Source organism: Euprymna scolopes, chromosome 32, assembly GCF_053919585.1.
Source record: "Euprymna scolopes isolate OS-2025 chromosome 32, ASM5391958v1, whole genome shotgun sequence".
NCBI classification, from domain to species: domain Eukaryota; kingdom Metazoa; phylum Mollusca; class Cephalopoda; order Sepiida; family Sepiolidae; genus Euprymna; species Euprymna scolopes.
In genome coordinates this window covers 44,109,554-44,122,945 of record NC_136513.1, presented here as the reverse complement: position 1 = coordinate 44,122,945, position 13,392 = coordinate 44,109,554, and the positions used below count along the sequence as shown (strand labels likewise).

At 38.1% G+C, this 13,392-nt stretch overlaps 1 non-coding gene across 1 annotated transcript; it reads left to right on the top strand.

Annotated features, from left to right (window-relative positions):
* Window positions 1-6,779: 6,779 nt before the first annotated feature.
* LOC145256573 (U2 spliceosomal RNA) lies at window positions 6,780-6,976 on the top strand. Its single transcript, XR_013864001.1, has one exon. It is a non-coding gene; the product is annotated as a U2 spliceosomal RNA (small nuclear RNA).
* The last annotated feature ends 6,416 nt before the right edge of the window (window positions 6,977-13,392 follow it).

Genomic DNA, 13,392 nt, shown 5'->3' with positions numbered 1-13,392 from the left:
TTCCCCCTTGCCAAACTTTAACAGGAGACACTCAACTAGCTGCAACCATTATAAACGATTTCCTCCACTCTCTATCTGTGCCTAAATCCAAACACAGATTCCATGAATAAAGCTTCTTTCCCAGAACTGCCTGCATGTGGAACATTGTTCTAGTGTACTGCTTCCCGGTTGAATACAACATGGTAGCCTTCAACTCCAATATAAACAAGTTTTTGTTGAGCTGTGCCCATAAATAATCAAATTCTACCCAATTTACACCATGAATGATTACTACTAACACTACCACCTTACATTCATTAACTCTTATCCACGAGTAGCTTTTGGGCCTTGATTAGAGGTAATTCCCAAGTAAAAAACGAACAAAAATGCACAAAGTTTTGGGGTGATATTTGGGGTGTTAAAAAGGAACATAATGGAAGTGCTTGGTGACTGAAAGATTTGAAGGTACTCATGCACCTATTGATCCGTGCTGAAATAATAACGTTATTATTTAAAAAGCCATTCTTAACATGGGGAGAGGAGGGTGTTTTGTACCTATTCTGTACTTTAACCTTACAATTGAATAAAAAACATATCATAAAACTTTGATTAAAATTGGAAATACGATTTAAAAAATAGCGCAGATCAGTAAGTGCATTAGCACCGATTTGAAGAATGAAATAGAAAGTAAGTTCACGCAAACCTCGGGTGTGTCGAAAGTGAACAAAGACAACGTTCAAAAACAATGTAAGAAAATTCCAAATTAGAGGACTCCTGGCCCAGATGCTGTACAGGGATATTACATTAAAAAAAACAAAAAAACTTATCAATTTTCCTGAAAGGATTGCATTTCAAATTGGTGGAATTTTGACATATAATTCAAGCTTGGAGCACGCACGTATTTTGCCAGAGGGATACACCAAAAGGGTACTGCAGTTGTTAACTATCAGCCTGCCTTCCTGACGGATGAGATTTACCAATATCTGGAGCAGCAAAAAGTTTTACCTGAGTAACAAATGAAATCCAAGCAAGGCAGCAGAGGAACCTAAGATCAATTGCTTATTGATAGGACAATAGTTTGGGATTGTCAGAGAAGATCCAGAAATCTATACATGTCATGGATTACTGCAAAGCATATGATCTGGTTCTACATAACTGGATTACAACTAAAAACTTTTCCAGACATGTAGAAGAGTAACTTATCTTGCCTTTGGTAACATTTATTTGTTATATATTTGTTTTTTGACAACTTTGTTCGAATCTATGTGTATAGCAATACAAATCCTCATTCATGATACCTGGCAAGCTCATTCCCAATATGATATTTTTCTTTAAAATATCACTAGCAAACTGTGAACCAGAAAAATCAAACTTCAGCACCTGACTATGCAGATCCTTAGAAGTGGCATTTGCAACACAGTTTTCAGACTGTAATGTAGCATTTCCCAAGCCAAACTTGCCAGCACTCAGCAAAAAGTTTCCAAGCCTGGACATTTGGGCTTTGGAGTTGATAACTCTCCAAACATCTCCTTAGGGGTTTCGAATATCACAGGGTTGCACAAGAATCACACTCCACACCATCTGCCAACCTTGAGAGAATCAATCGGACCTGTGACAAGAACACTACAACATTAATAGCATCCGCTTCTACAAGCAAACAGTCGACATTCTCACACAAGGAATGATCACCCAACAACTCAATTTCATTGGCCTAACGTTCACAGGAAACATGAGTTGGAACAATTACATTGAGGGCATTGCCAGGGCCGCTGCAAGGAAGGTGGGCTCTCTCTACCGTGCTAAAAAACTACTAACACCCAAAAGTATCCTGTACCTCTATAAGGCAACCATTCGCCCATGTATGGAGTACTGCTGTCACATTTGGGCTGGTGCATCTGCTACTAGTCTCTCGCTCCTTGACAAGGTTCAAAAGAGAGTCGCAAATCTGATAGGCCCTGAACTGGCATCTAAGCTTCAGCCTCTGTCCCATTGACGAAACGTTGCATCCCTCTGCCTGTTCTACAAATATTTTAATGGTGAATGCTCTAACGAACTGCAAGCACTTGTGCCCACAGGACGTAAACACCCTAGACAGACCCGGCAGGCTGCAAAATCTCACCCCCACACTGTAGAGATCCCTAGATGTAAAAGATCTTTCTACTCCAGTAGTTTCTTCCCCAGAACCGCTAGACTTTGGAATTCCATTCCTGGTCCCTGCTTCCCCAATTCTACTGACGTGCAGAAGTTCAAGTGCAACGTGAACCGACATCTTGCTGCCCAAACCCCTACATAGTACCCCAGTAGTTGTTGCCCCTGATAGCAGCCCCCTACACCAAAGTGGCAATGTGCCTTGTTTGGGGTGAAAATGTAATAAAAAAATAAAAAAAATAAAAATAAAAATAACCGTTCATCAACATCAGCCTTCATTGTCATAAAGTAAGGTTTTGGTAATTCCCTCTGCAACTGCAATAAATCTAAAACAATAAAACTTTCGTTTCCTTACAAGGAATTGGGAAGAATGAGTGACCAACATCGTGTAGCGTTTGTTTTTCAAAAATATGGACTAACTCCAAACAAATATAAAAAACAGGCATTCAAATATTATGCACAAAAAAATGCACACACAATGGTTACAAAGGTATATGCATAAAATTCCTTTCTCATAGCACAAAAAAAACAAAAAAAAACAAGACCAATACAGCACATTGAGCAGTGAAAATATCAAGGGAGACAATCCCCAGTTACAAATTAAAAGGGTCACAATGACTCAAAATTACAATTATGTGGATTTAAAACTAATTTTAATTGTCGCATGGAAGTTCGTTTAAAACTCTTTCTAATAATATCCTCACTGAAATGCAACCTAAGAAAAGAGTGGGAAGAGAGTTTAAATATACAACTACGTCAGGGGAGGGTACATGCCACCAATATCACATGTGTATCTTTGAAGGAATCTATACAACCAAATATAAGTATGGGCTAAGGCCAAGAAAAGGTAACTATTTTTTCACAAACTCTTAGTATAACACAGTCAAGTAAGCAAATGGATATGAATTCGCTATCGTAAATTATCATAAATATCTGCAACATACAAGAAATCTTTTTTACAATAAAATACGAAGCATATCATATGCATGCGAATGCAACAAGTCTTAGGGAGAGTAGACTTTAATGCATAATACAATATTTGTAATGGTATCGTCCAGTTAATTCACAACTCAGAGACATTAAATATATGTGAGAAAACACACATGGTTATTACAAATCGAAATAATGGGGTATGTACTTATTTCTTTGTCTTTTAACATATTGGGGAAAAATACATGCATATAACTAACACCAGTTTCGGACACAGCGTCCCTATTTACTTGCGCCCCCACGAGGGCATAGTTAGATAAAAGTCGGTTCTTAAAGTGCGGAAATCCAGCTTCCAAAAAATATCAGACATGCTGGATTAGGACGAAAAATCAAATTACCTCAGTCTAGCAAGATCTCTTATTCACTGTATAAAGACAGAAAATCTTCCAGCGTAAACTACAATACCTGTGGAATTTCAACTAATGCAAGTAAAATTCAGATTTCATTCCGAAGGTGGATCATGAATGTTACAACTTCAATTCTAATTCTAATTATTGGGAAAAATATATACGAAAAATAGTGCGCTATACTAGACGTATATAAAATATATTAGATAGATATAAATAAAGATATATTAGACGTACATAAAAGTGCTAAATTCAGAAATGAACTAAATATAATATTCCAATCTCTATACAGACGTACTATACTAAATACGTGAATTTAAGGCGAATGTCAAATGTTCGGAGCAGACACGCAAAATTAAAAGTTTTCTTAACATTATGTAGGAGTGGAATTGTAGTAGTCGAAAGAATCTATAAAGACAGGCGTAAGGTACACAGAAGTAACAGAAAGGGTCCAGAAGTGGGCTGGTGTAATGAGCGCGTTTAACTCTAGCTTGACAGGAAGAGAATTAAAACATGTCTCGAAATAGGAAAGAATGCGCTTAATTTTCAAAGTATTCCTAAATGCTTTAAAATAAGGATAGAAAATTTCCAAAATGCTTTAAAATAAGGATAGAAAATTTCCAAAATGTTTTTAAATAAGGGTAGAAATTTCTAAAATGTTTTTAAATAAGGATAGAAAATTTCCAAAATGTTTTTAAATAAGGATAGAAAATTTCCAAAATGTTTTTAAATAAGGATAGAAAATTTCCAAAATGCTTTAAAATAAGGATAGAAAATTTCCAAAATGTTTTTAAATAAGGGTAGAAATTTCTAAAATGTTTTTAAATAAGGATAGAAAATTTCCAAAATGTTTTTAAATAAGGATAGAAAATTTCCAAAATGCTTTAAAATAAGGGTAGAAAATTTCCAAAATGTTTTTTAATAAGGGTAGAAATTTCTAAAATGTTTTTAAATAAGGATAGAAAATTTCCAAAATGTTTTTAAATAAGGATAGAAAATTTCTAAAATGTTTTTAAATAAGGATAGAAAATTTCCAAAATGTTTTTAAATAAGGATAGAAAATTTCTAAAATGTTTGTAAATAAGGGTAGAAAATTTGTAAAATTTCAGAAATTTATCCTCTTTCAGATAAATGCGACACGGAACTAAAAAAATAAAAGGATGAAATAAAAGGGGGGGGGGGGGTAAAGAATAAAATATAAAAGTCTTATTTAAAAACGAAGAAGAGATTTTATTTACAAAAAGTTGCAAATTTTTCCTTTGCAAGCATTAAATACAAAAACAAAGAACGCCAGGTAATAAAATATAATACAAAAAACGCTGGTTCTTATATTGAAAATGTCGTATCGACGAATGAATACAATATAAAAAAATTCAAGTAGGAATACTTCCTAATCACTGTCTCAATAAATACAATAAATTTTAAGGAAAGTAGTCACAAAGTAGATGGCAAACAGCACATGTGCATTTTTTCTCAATTCTCAGTCTTTGAAATTACTCTCCTTCAAAATATGCGCATGCCGTTGCCGCGTAAATAAAGTTTGCAGAAGTTTGCCTCGTTGTGACCGGGTATTCTATTTTAAGGTTATACTTCTTTGAAAGAAAGGTTTGGGGAAATCCTCGTCCACAACAGGCAATGAAACATGCTTAATCTCCTTGCGGCCAGAAATTCAAAAGAACCAATTGGCGCGCTGGAACCAGTGACGTCATTTTTCAGGGAGCTAGCATTGCTCTTTTATTAAAATTAAAGGCTGTTTCATATAAACCGAAAATATACGAAACTAATTTCAATAAAGGGCACAAAATACAGAAAATCAAATATAAGAACCAGAATAAAGATATAATAAATGTATACTGAGGGTTGCACAATTGTTCCTATTTACAATGCCTCCCCTGACAGAGAACAAGAAATTGAAGTGCAGCATCTTAAGAACAGATACTACACTTTCGAAGGCCAAGAGGGTTGCACAATTGCTGTTACAAAAAAGAATTTCAACAAAACCACAATATGAAATCATGATTCATACTAGGCACCGCCAAAAATTGCCGGAAAATCAAGTTGTTGCTGTTTTTTAAAACGAAATTACATTTATTAAAATTCATTATTTCTGAGTAACTTTTTTTTCCCAGAAAGATAAAACCCTGAATTTTATCATATAGAAATCAGAATAATGTAAAACTTTTTCTACTATTTTTAATTAAATTTTAAATGTTAAATTTTCCCCAAAAGTTAACAATTGGCGTTTTTTTGCCTAATTCATACCTATACAGATTTTGTTTTGTTTTATCCTCGGCCCCCAGAATCAACACAGATTAGACCATTCCGGCAATGATCTGGTCCTTGTTGATTTTTTTGCGGTGGGAATTTAGTTCTGTGCAATTCTAGGAGGTCTCCCCTCTTAGGCTTTGCCCTCATTCTTTAAGAAAGTGTTAGTTTATTGCCAATCGCCACCGCCTGAGGGAAATACCGGTGAGTGTCTACGGGGCTGCCCATGCACTTTTTGCAGGTCAGAGTGCGTCTCCTCGGGCGCGCTGACTTCTCAATCCCATTTTCTGATCCTGGTATCTAATTTTTTGCAGTGCGAGAGAACTAAAAAAAAAAAAACAAACCTTCTCTGACGTCCATTTTCTTCGTAGTCTAAGGGCAATAACTCTTCATCAGGGAATTTGAAAGCAATGATAATTAATTCGCAGATTTATTGGATTTGATAGCGAAATTTTAATTTTAAATCATAACGTAGAATATCGAAGCGAGAAATGATTTATTTATCTGTATTTAAAAGAAAAAAAGTATTTGGTAAAATAAAAATAGTCCTTCCATCATGATCGCCATATTTGAAACAAAACAAAATACGACCTTGACATTGTTTAATATTTGTTTTTCTCTTAAAAAAAATAATGTGCGATTCAATAAAAAAAACATTTACTAATCAGTTATTGTTTAAAAGGAAATTTATTATCTCTAAATGTTTTCTTTTTTATTATTATTTATATATAATTACAAATCGGTATTTCCAAATCGAACTTAATCGAAAAAGTTAAACAATGTATGCCTATGCCATGAACCGCGGAACTGGAAGCTTTGGAAATGGAAGCTTTTCTTTATTTAAATTGTTTTAATGTTAAAATTAAAAATATTAAATCACTTATTATATTTCAAAAGTATTACAATAGTATAAAAAAGCAATTTAAATAGATTTCAAATCAAATAGTTCACTGCATTTTTTTTATTATTGCATTTTTGTATTTTTATTTACGCCCTTTCTTTTTTATATAAATTAGTTGGTATAAATAAAGCTTGTTAGCTACAATTTCTATCGCTTCCGGCCTTGTGGCTTAGATCGCGTATGTAGTATCTGTTCTTATCAGCTTAATATCTGATAAATACCCTACATTGGGTATTATGATATTGAACGGATTTTTGCAACTTGGCGAAGAGTAAGGGGCTTGCTCCACCTTTGCCACGGGTTGACCTGGAATTGCAATACCTCCAGGAATTTCGGCCCAGTTTCCCAATAGGGAAACACAAAATCAAAACTAAAAATCAAACTTGACTCCCCTCAAATACACAATGTGAAATATGTCACTCTATTTCAATGTTCACAAAACTAAATGTCGATTATTCTCCTTGGCCTTTTGTTTTTTAGTTAGTCTACTTTACCTATCTTTCTCTGCTCCCCCACGAGGGGGGGAATCTGAGCTGTTAATTACAACTTTCCCGCGAGAGAGGGTCAGACACACTGTCTGTCTTCCCTATAATTAACTCCACACTCCCTTTCCCATTTCTATTTTCCCACTCTTGGCGCCAAAGTCGGCTCCCCACTTTGGACATGGTCTCCACGTCAGTTAAAAATCATGATTTTTTGGATTTTACCTTACCTTCTAACCGACCATAGAGACTGCGGACACTGGAGGAGAGAAGAAAGAAGCAACCACCAGCACGGAAGAGATAGCTTCCCCAATTGACAACTGGCCAAATGGGGGGAGCAACATCAAAACACAAACAGGCGTACTGCCCGAATAACATGGAGACAGGGCAGCAGCTTCTCGCAAGGGCAACTCTCCTAAAAAGGAGCTTATTCCAAGGAGGCCCACCAAACAGATCTTCCAAACCAAGAGCCGGCATCCCCAAAAGACATTACTGGGGAAGAATCTCCCCAGAAGGGCATCTTTCCCTAAAAGGGAGAAAACTCCCAGGAAAACAAAGCTTCTTTCTTAGAACTGCACGCCTGTGGAACTCTATTCCATCTGCCTGCTTCCCACCGGACTACAACTTGGATGTCTTTTTTTTTTTTTTTTTTTTTTTTTTTATTCAATTTTCACCCCAAACAAGGCACAGTGCCACTTTGAAGCAGGGGGCTACTATTAGGGAATTAATTAGCGGGGTCATTATGAAGGGAGAAGAGTAGAAAGATGTTTGTTAACATTACACTTGAACTTCTGCATATCATTGCAGTTGGGAAAGCAGAATCCCGGAAGGGAGTTCCAAAGACCCGCAGTTCTGGGGAAGAAACTATTGGAGTAAAAGGCTTTCTTGCACCTAGGGATCTCCACTGTAAAGGGATGAGACTTAGTAGCTTGTCGGGTTTGTCGGGGGTAGTTACGTCGGGGAGGTACAAGTGTTTGCAGTTCGTCAGAGCATTCACCATTAAAGTATTTGTAGAACAGGCAGAGGGATGCAACATCTCGTCGATGGGACAGAGGTTGAAGCCCAGATGACAGTTCAGGACCTATCAGGTTTGCGACTCTTTTTTGAACCCTGTCCAGGAGCGAGAGACAAGCAGCAGATGCACCAGCCCAGATGTGACAACAGTACTCCATACATGGGCGAATGGTTGCCTTATAGAGGTATAGGATACTGGCAGGCGTAAGTAGTTTTCTAGCACGGTAGAGGGAGCCAACCTTCCTTGCAGCAGCCTTGGCAATGCTCTCAATGTATCTATTCCAGTTCATATTCCCTGTAAACGTTAGGCCGAGGAGTTTAAAAGAAGTACTTTCAGGCAATGTGTTCTTGGCCATTGCTATTGGTGGTAGAGAAGGTTTCTTGTAGTTATTGAAGGAAACAAGCTTAGTCTTAGCAGCATTGAATGAGACCAACCATTTTTGTCCCCATTCCACTACGGATTGGAGGTCATCCTCTAGTGTTTCTGCCATTTTCTTGGATATGTGTTCATTTGTTTTCCCCTCATATCTGTTATAGAGAGTGGTGTCATCGGCAAATATACCCATCTCCGAAACAATATTATCAGGGAGGTCGTTTATGAATATCAGGAACAATAGAGGTCCAAGGATAGACCCCTGAGGCACTCCCGCATTTATGTCATATTGTTTGGATGTACGTCCGTCGAGGACAACTTTGATTTTTCTATTACTTAAGAAGGATTTAATTACGTTATGAATTCTTCCAGTGATTCCATATGATCTAATTTTCCTTAGAAGACCATCGTGCCATACCCTGTCAAAAGCCTTAGATATATCAAGGGCCACCGCTCTACCCTCCCCTGTTTTATCCAATGAACGGTATATACGTTCAGAAACTACAGTTAAGATATCTGCTGTTGAACGGGCTTGCCTGAATCCATATTGTTTGTCAGTCAAGAGTTTAGCAGCTGTTAGGTGCTGGACTAGGGCTTTATTAACTAAGGACTCAAATATTTTGGCGAAAAGCGGGAGGAGGCTAATGGGGCGATAATTTAGTGGGTCAGTTCTTTCACCAGAATTCTTGAAGACTGGTACCACAGAGGCGGTTTTCCAGCAGTCGGGAAAACAAGATTCGTTAAGGCATTTATTGTAAAGTTTGGACAGAACTGGAGCAACCTCGGCAGAGCATTTTTTTAATAGCACAGCCGGGATGAGATCTGGTCCACATGCTTTAGAGGTGTCTAGGTTTTTTATAATAGCATGTACCTGAGAAGGGGTGATTTTCAAGTCGTCAAGTGTGGCGTCTGTTCGCAGAGGAAAATCAGGGAGTGAGTGGTGTACCGAGTTCAGTGTGGAGTTTGAGGCAAACCGACTGGCAAGCAGATTAGCCTTGTCAGTTGCCGTGCAAGCAACCTCATGATTGTTTGTTAGTGGGGGAATAATTGACTGTCCATTATTAACTACGCTGTTGTAGATTTTCCAAAAATCCCGGGTTCCTAATTTCTGTGCTTCGATGCGCTTTCTGGTGGTTTCAGAGTAATCTGACTTAGCTGTGTCTATCACTCTCTTACAATTATTTCTAGCTTCTATAAACTTCTGTTTATTTGAGCTGGACTTATGTCGGTTGAATCTGCGGAAAAATTTTTTTTTTTTTTTTTTTTTTTTTTTAAGGAAAAAAAAAATAAAAAGTTATAAACATCAGTGATCCCCCCTTGCTTGTACACGTCCATCTCCTTTCCGGATCCCTGCTCCGAACTTATGCTCGTGATCCATCATCTCATCTGAAGATGAGGGGCTCTTATGCCTTACACAACAATTTATCAGTCTATACTATTGTCTATAAACTGATATCATCAACAATTAGATAAGCTGTTTTTAAATTTCCCCTCTTGACAAAATTGCAAACCGGAATGCAAACGGATTTTCCTTTGCGTTAGAGGATTGAACTGAAGCAGTATACTTAATATGTACAATACGTGCGTACTAAACTAAACCACCTTTGTTACCTATATACAATCGCCTATACTGAATCCTCATCGGCTCAAAGCTCTCTGTATCCCCAGACTCTTAATTTCTCAAATCTTATATCACCAAGACATCCTTCTTAATTGATACAAGAATCCTCCTGAGCAGTTCAACATCCAGTGATCATATATCCAATCCTCATGAAACTGCTTATATCACCCTGAATATTACCTTAAATCTTTATTCTATCCCTAAGCAAAGTAGAACACCTAATAACACTCTAGTCAACTACTTTTAAAATTAGAAAAACCCAGTTTCAATATTAGAAGTACATCGTCCCTCACCTTGACTACGGACTTTTGCAATAAGTCATGAAACTATTGTACCTAAAATTCCTCTCCAAACTACAAAATACTGCTGCTTGTATACTAAGCAAGTACCTCCTATAGATACTTTACCTCCAAGATGACTGCCTTGTCTGTTTTGCATGACAAACCTTATTATTTTTTACTTAAATTCTCTTTCTCCTGATCACTAACAAATCAAATCTGCTCTACTTCCTAAGTTGACACTAAACAAATCCGTCTCACGTAACTTAGATGGGTCCTTGCTCTCCGCCCTTGATCTTAACAAACTCGCAAATCGATACCCATTAACACCTAAAATTTCCTAGGCATGCTCCCGATTATAACTCCCAACCCATAACCAAGCTTCTAAGTAAATACTTACTAGCCTTAGTCCAATACATTGACTTAAAGTAATCTATAATGAACAGTAACCGTTAATATCTCTTTATTAAGAGATAGTATTGCAATAATTATTACACAAACTAAACCGGTACTCATTGAAATAAAAACTTCCGGATATTAAGAGAAAGGCGAAGTCATTCTCCTTAGTTGTAGTCTAAAGGCAACTTACTCAAATTGTCTAAAATTCCATGCATTCGTATACAATACTACTTATCCATCCATCTATACTTTTACTATACTTACAGAATATGCAATAACCTATATCTATCAGGTATAACTGTACTCCATATCAAATGTTCTCTTGTCTCTATACTGAACATATCTAATCTTTCAGTCTTACTAAATGTCCGGTTTGGGCACCAAATCAGAATTTCTAATAGAAAGTAGATCATACTCTAGCACTTTATCCTAATTCCTAAACCTACTAAACCATATCTAACCATACATTCCTAAACCTACTAAACCATATCTAACCATACATTGCTAAACTTACAAAACTATATCTAACCATACATCAACTCGACTCTCTCGATCCAATACTGTAGCAAATTTAACTGCTTCCACTGCATGAATTTTTACGTATGCCCTCTCTCAGTATAAATGAAAATGGACAGCATAATAATGCCCTTTTTAAACCACACTTGAGGAGTGAAAATCTTCTGTAGAAGCTAACCTAAATGCCCGATTTTCCAGGAGATATTAACCTAAATAACCAATAAATATTAACTACCCATGCGGGGTCGCAGAAATACCTGGATTAGGACCCAGGCGCGGGGCGAACCCCCTCGGAGCTGATGGACCCGTAGGTCTTCCCAGGCCATCCGTCTAGGAGAAGGAAAACTCTGAAACTAAACCTAGGGGAGGGAGGCCTCTTCAGTCCTGGACGACAACCTTCCTAGAGCTGGTGACTCAAACAAATCACCGGTTGGCAAACCTAAACTGCTTAAGGAGGAGATAGACTCTGTCTATCGCTCGGCTTTCATACTCCTTCTTTGCCTATTGGCCAGGCGTAGAGGTACTATCACAGGGACTCGCTTGAATCACCCAGTGGTTGACCTTGTTTCCTGACTAGGGTAATGAACGCCGCTTTTCCCCACTCCTGCCACATCCCATCCCCCTAAACTGGACACAGTGGGGTGCTTCAGTGCCATATATGTCAGTGCAGTTGGACTGGGCTGGCTTTGCCTAATGGATTGAGGGTACCGGATTGACAGTTCCTGGCTGCTGTTTCCGACTGATAGTACAGGAGCCCTAACTCTTTGGTAGCGCTTAGAGCGGCTGCTCCATCAACAGTTGTAAAATATCGGGATGTTTGTAGTGCCATGTCGCGCATGGAAAGGGACCCTGCACTCATCCCCGGTGGGCTTTCCCGAGGCCACAATCCTGTGGGTGAGGACAGCTGATGGTCTACTTGTATTGCATGTCTGGTATTCTGCACAACTACTTGTCCAGCACCCCCTCACTCATCCACCCTAACTGAAACTTTTAAATAAAATAAAATGAAATGACAGCTCAAGCAAAAGTTACGTTTAAACCAGGACCAAACTCAAAGAAAACCAACCTGCCTCCTCCCTTGAGGCTTGCATTTACTAATATCCGCGGGCTTAGAACTAACTTAGATGATGTTGAGTCATTTCTCCTTGTAAACACCCCGGATATCTTAGCATTAAGTGAAACTAACCTTCACTCCTCCATACCCTCTAACCACTTTAACATGCCTGGTTATCTCCCACTCTACCGTAAGGACTCGGACAGACATATGCATGGACTTGGAGTCTATATTCGAAACACCCTCCCCCTAACTAGAGAAATAAAACTAGAATCAGAGGGCCAGGCCTTTATGTGCTTCAGACTAAATATGCAACACAATATTAGCTACTTATATTTTCTCTACCGCTCTCCCTCAAACCAAGACTGTACCCTAATAAACAAAGTCCCAGACAGCATAGATATAGCACTCTCCCTCGATACTAGCGCACAAATACATGTATTTGGTGACTTCAATGTCCACCACAGTAACTGGCTAGGATTCTCAAATCACACAGACGTAGCTGGTAGCGCCACATATAGCTTCTCTATATCTCATTCCCTATCTCAGATGGTTACATTTCCGACACGTTTCCCAGACCAGCACGATCAACATGCCTCACTTCTAGATCTCTTTCTGACAACAGTTCCCAATGACTGTACAACAAATGCCCATAGCCCACTCGGGAATGCTGATCACGCTGTGATAATGGTAGAAATCAGCCTAAATTCTCGCCCTAAAACTGAAGACCCACTACTCAAAACAACGAGGTATTACAAAAAGGCTGATTGGGAAGCCATCAGGGAGCTCATCAGAGATGCCCCATGGCAAAATATCTTTACTCTTCCAGCGGAACAGTGTGCAAATGAGACAACTGAATGGTTCAAAACTGCTATTGAAGCACATGTTCCCGCACGGAAATACTATAGCAAGCCCCACTCCCCCCAATGGTTTACTTCTGCTTCTTCAAGTCCAATGTTAACAAATTCCTAATGAACCGCCCCCTTAAGTAAACACTTCATCAAATCTCCACACTAACGTAATGT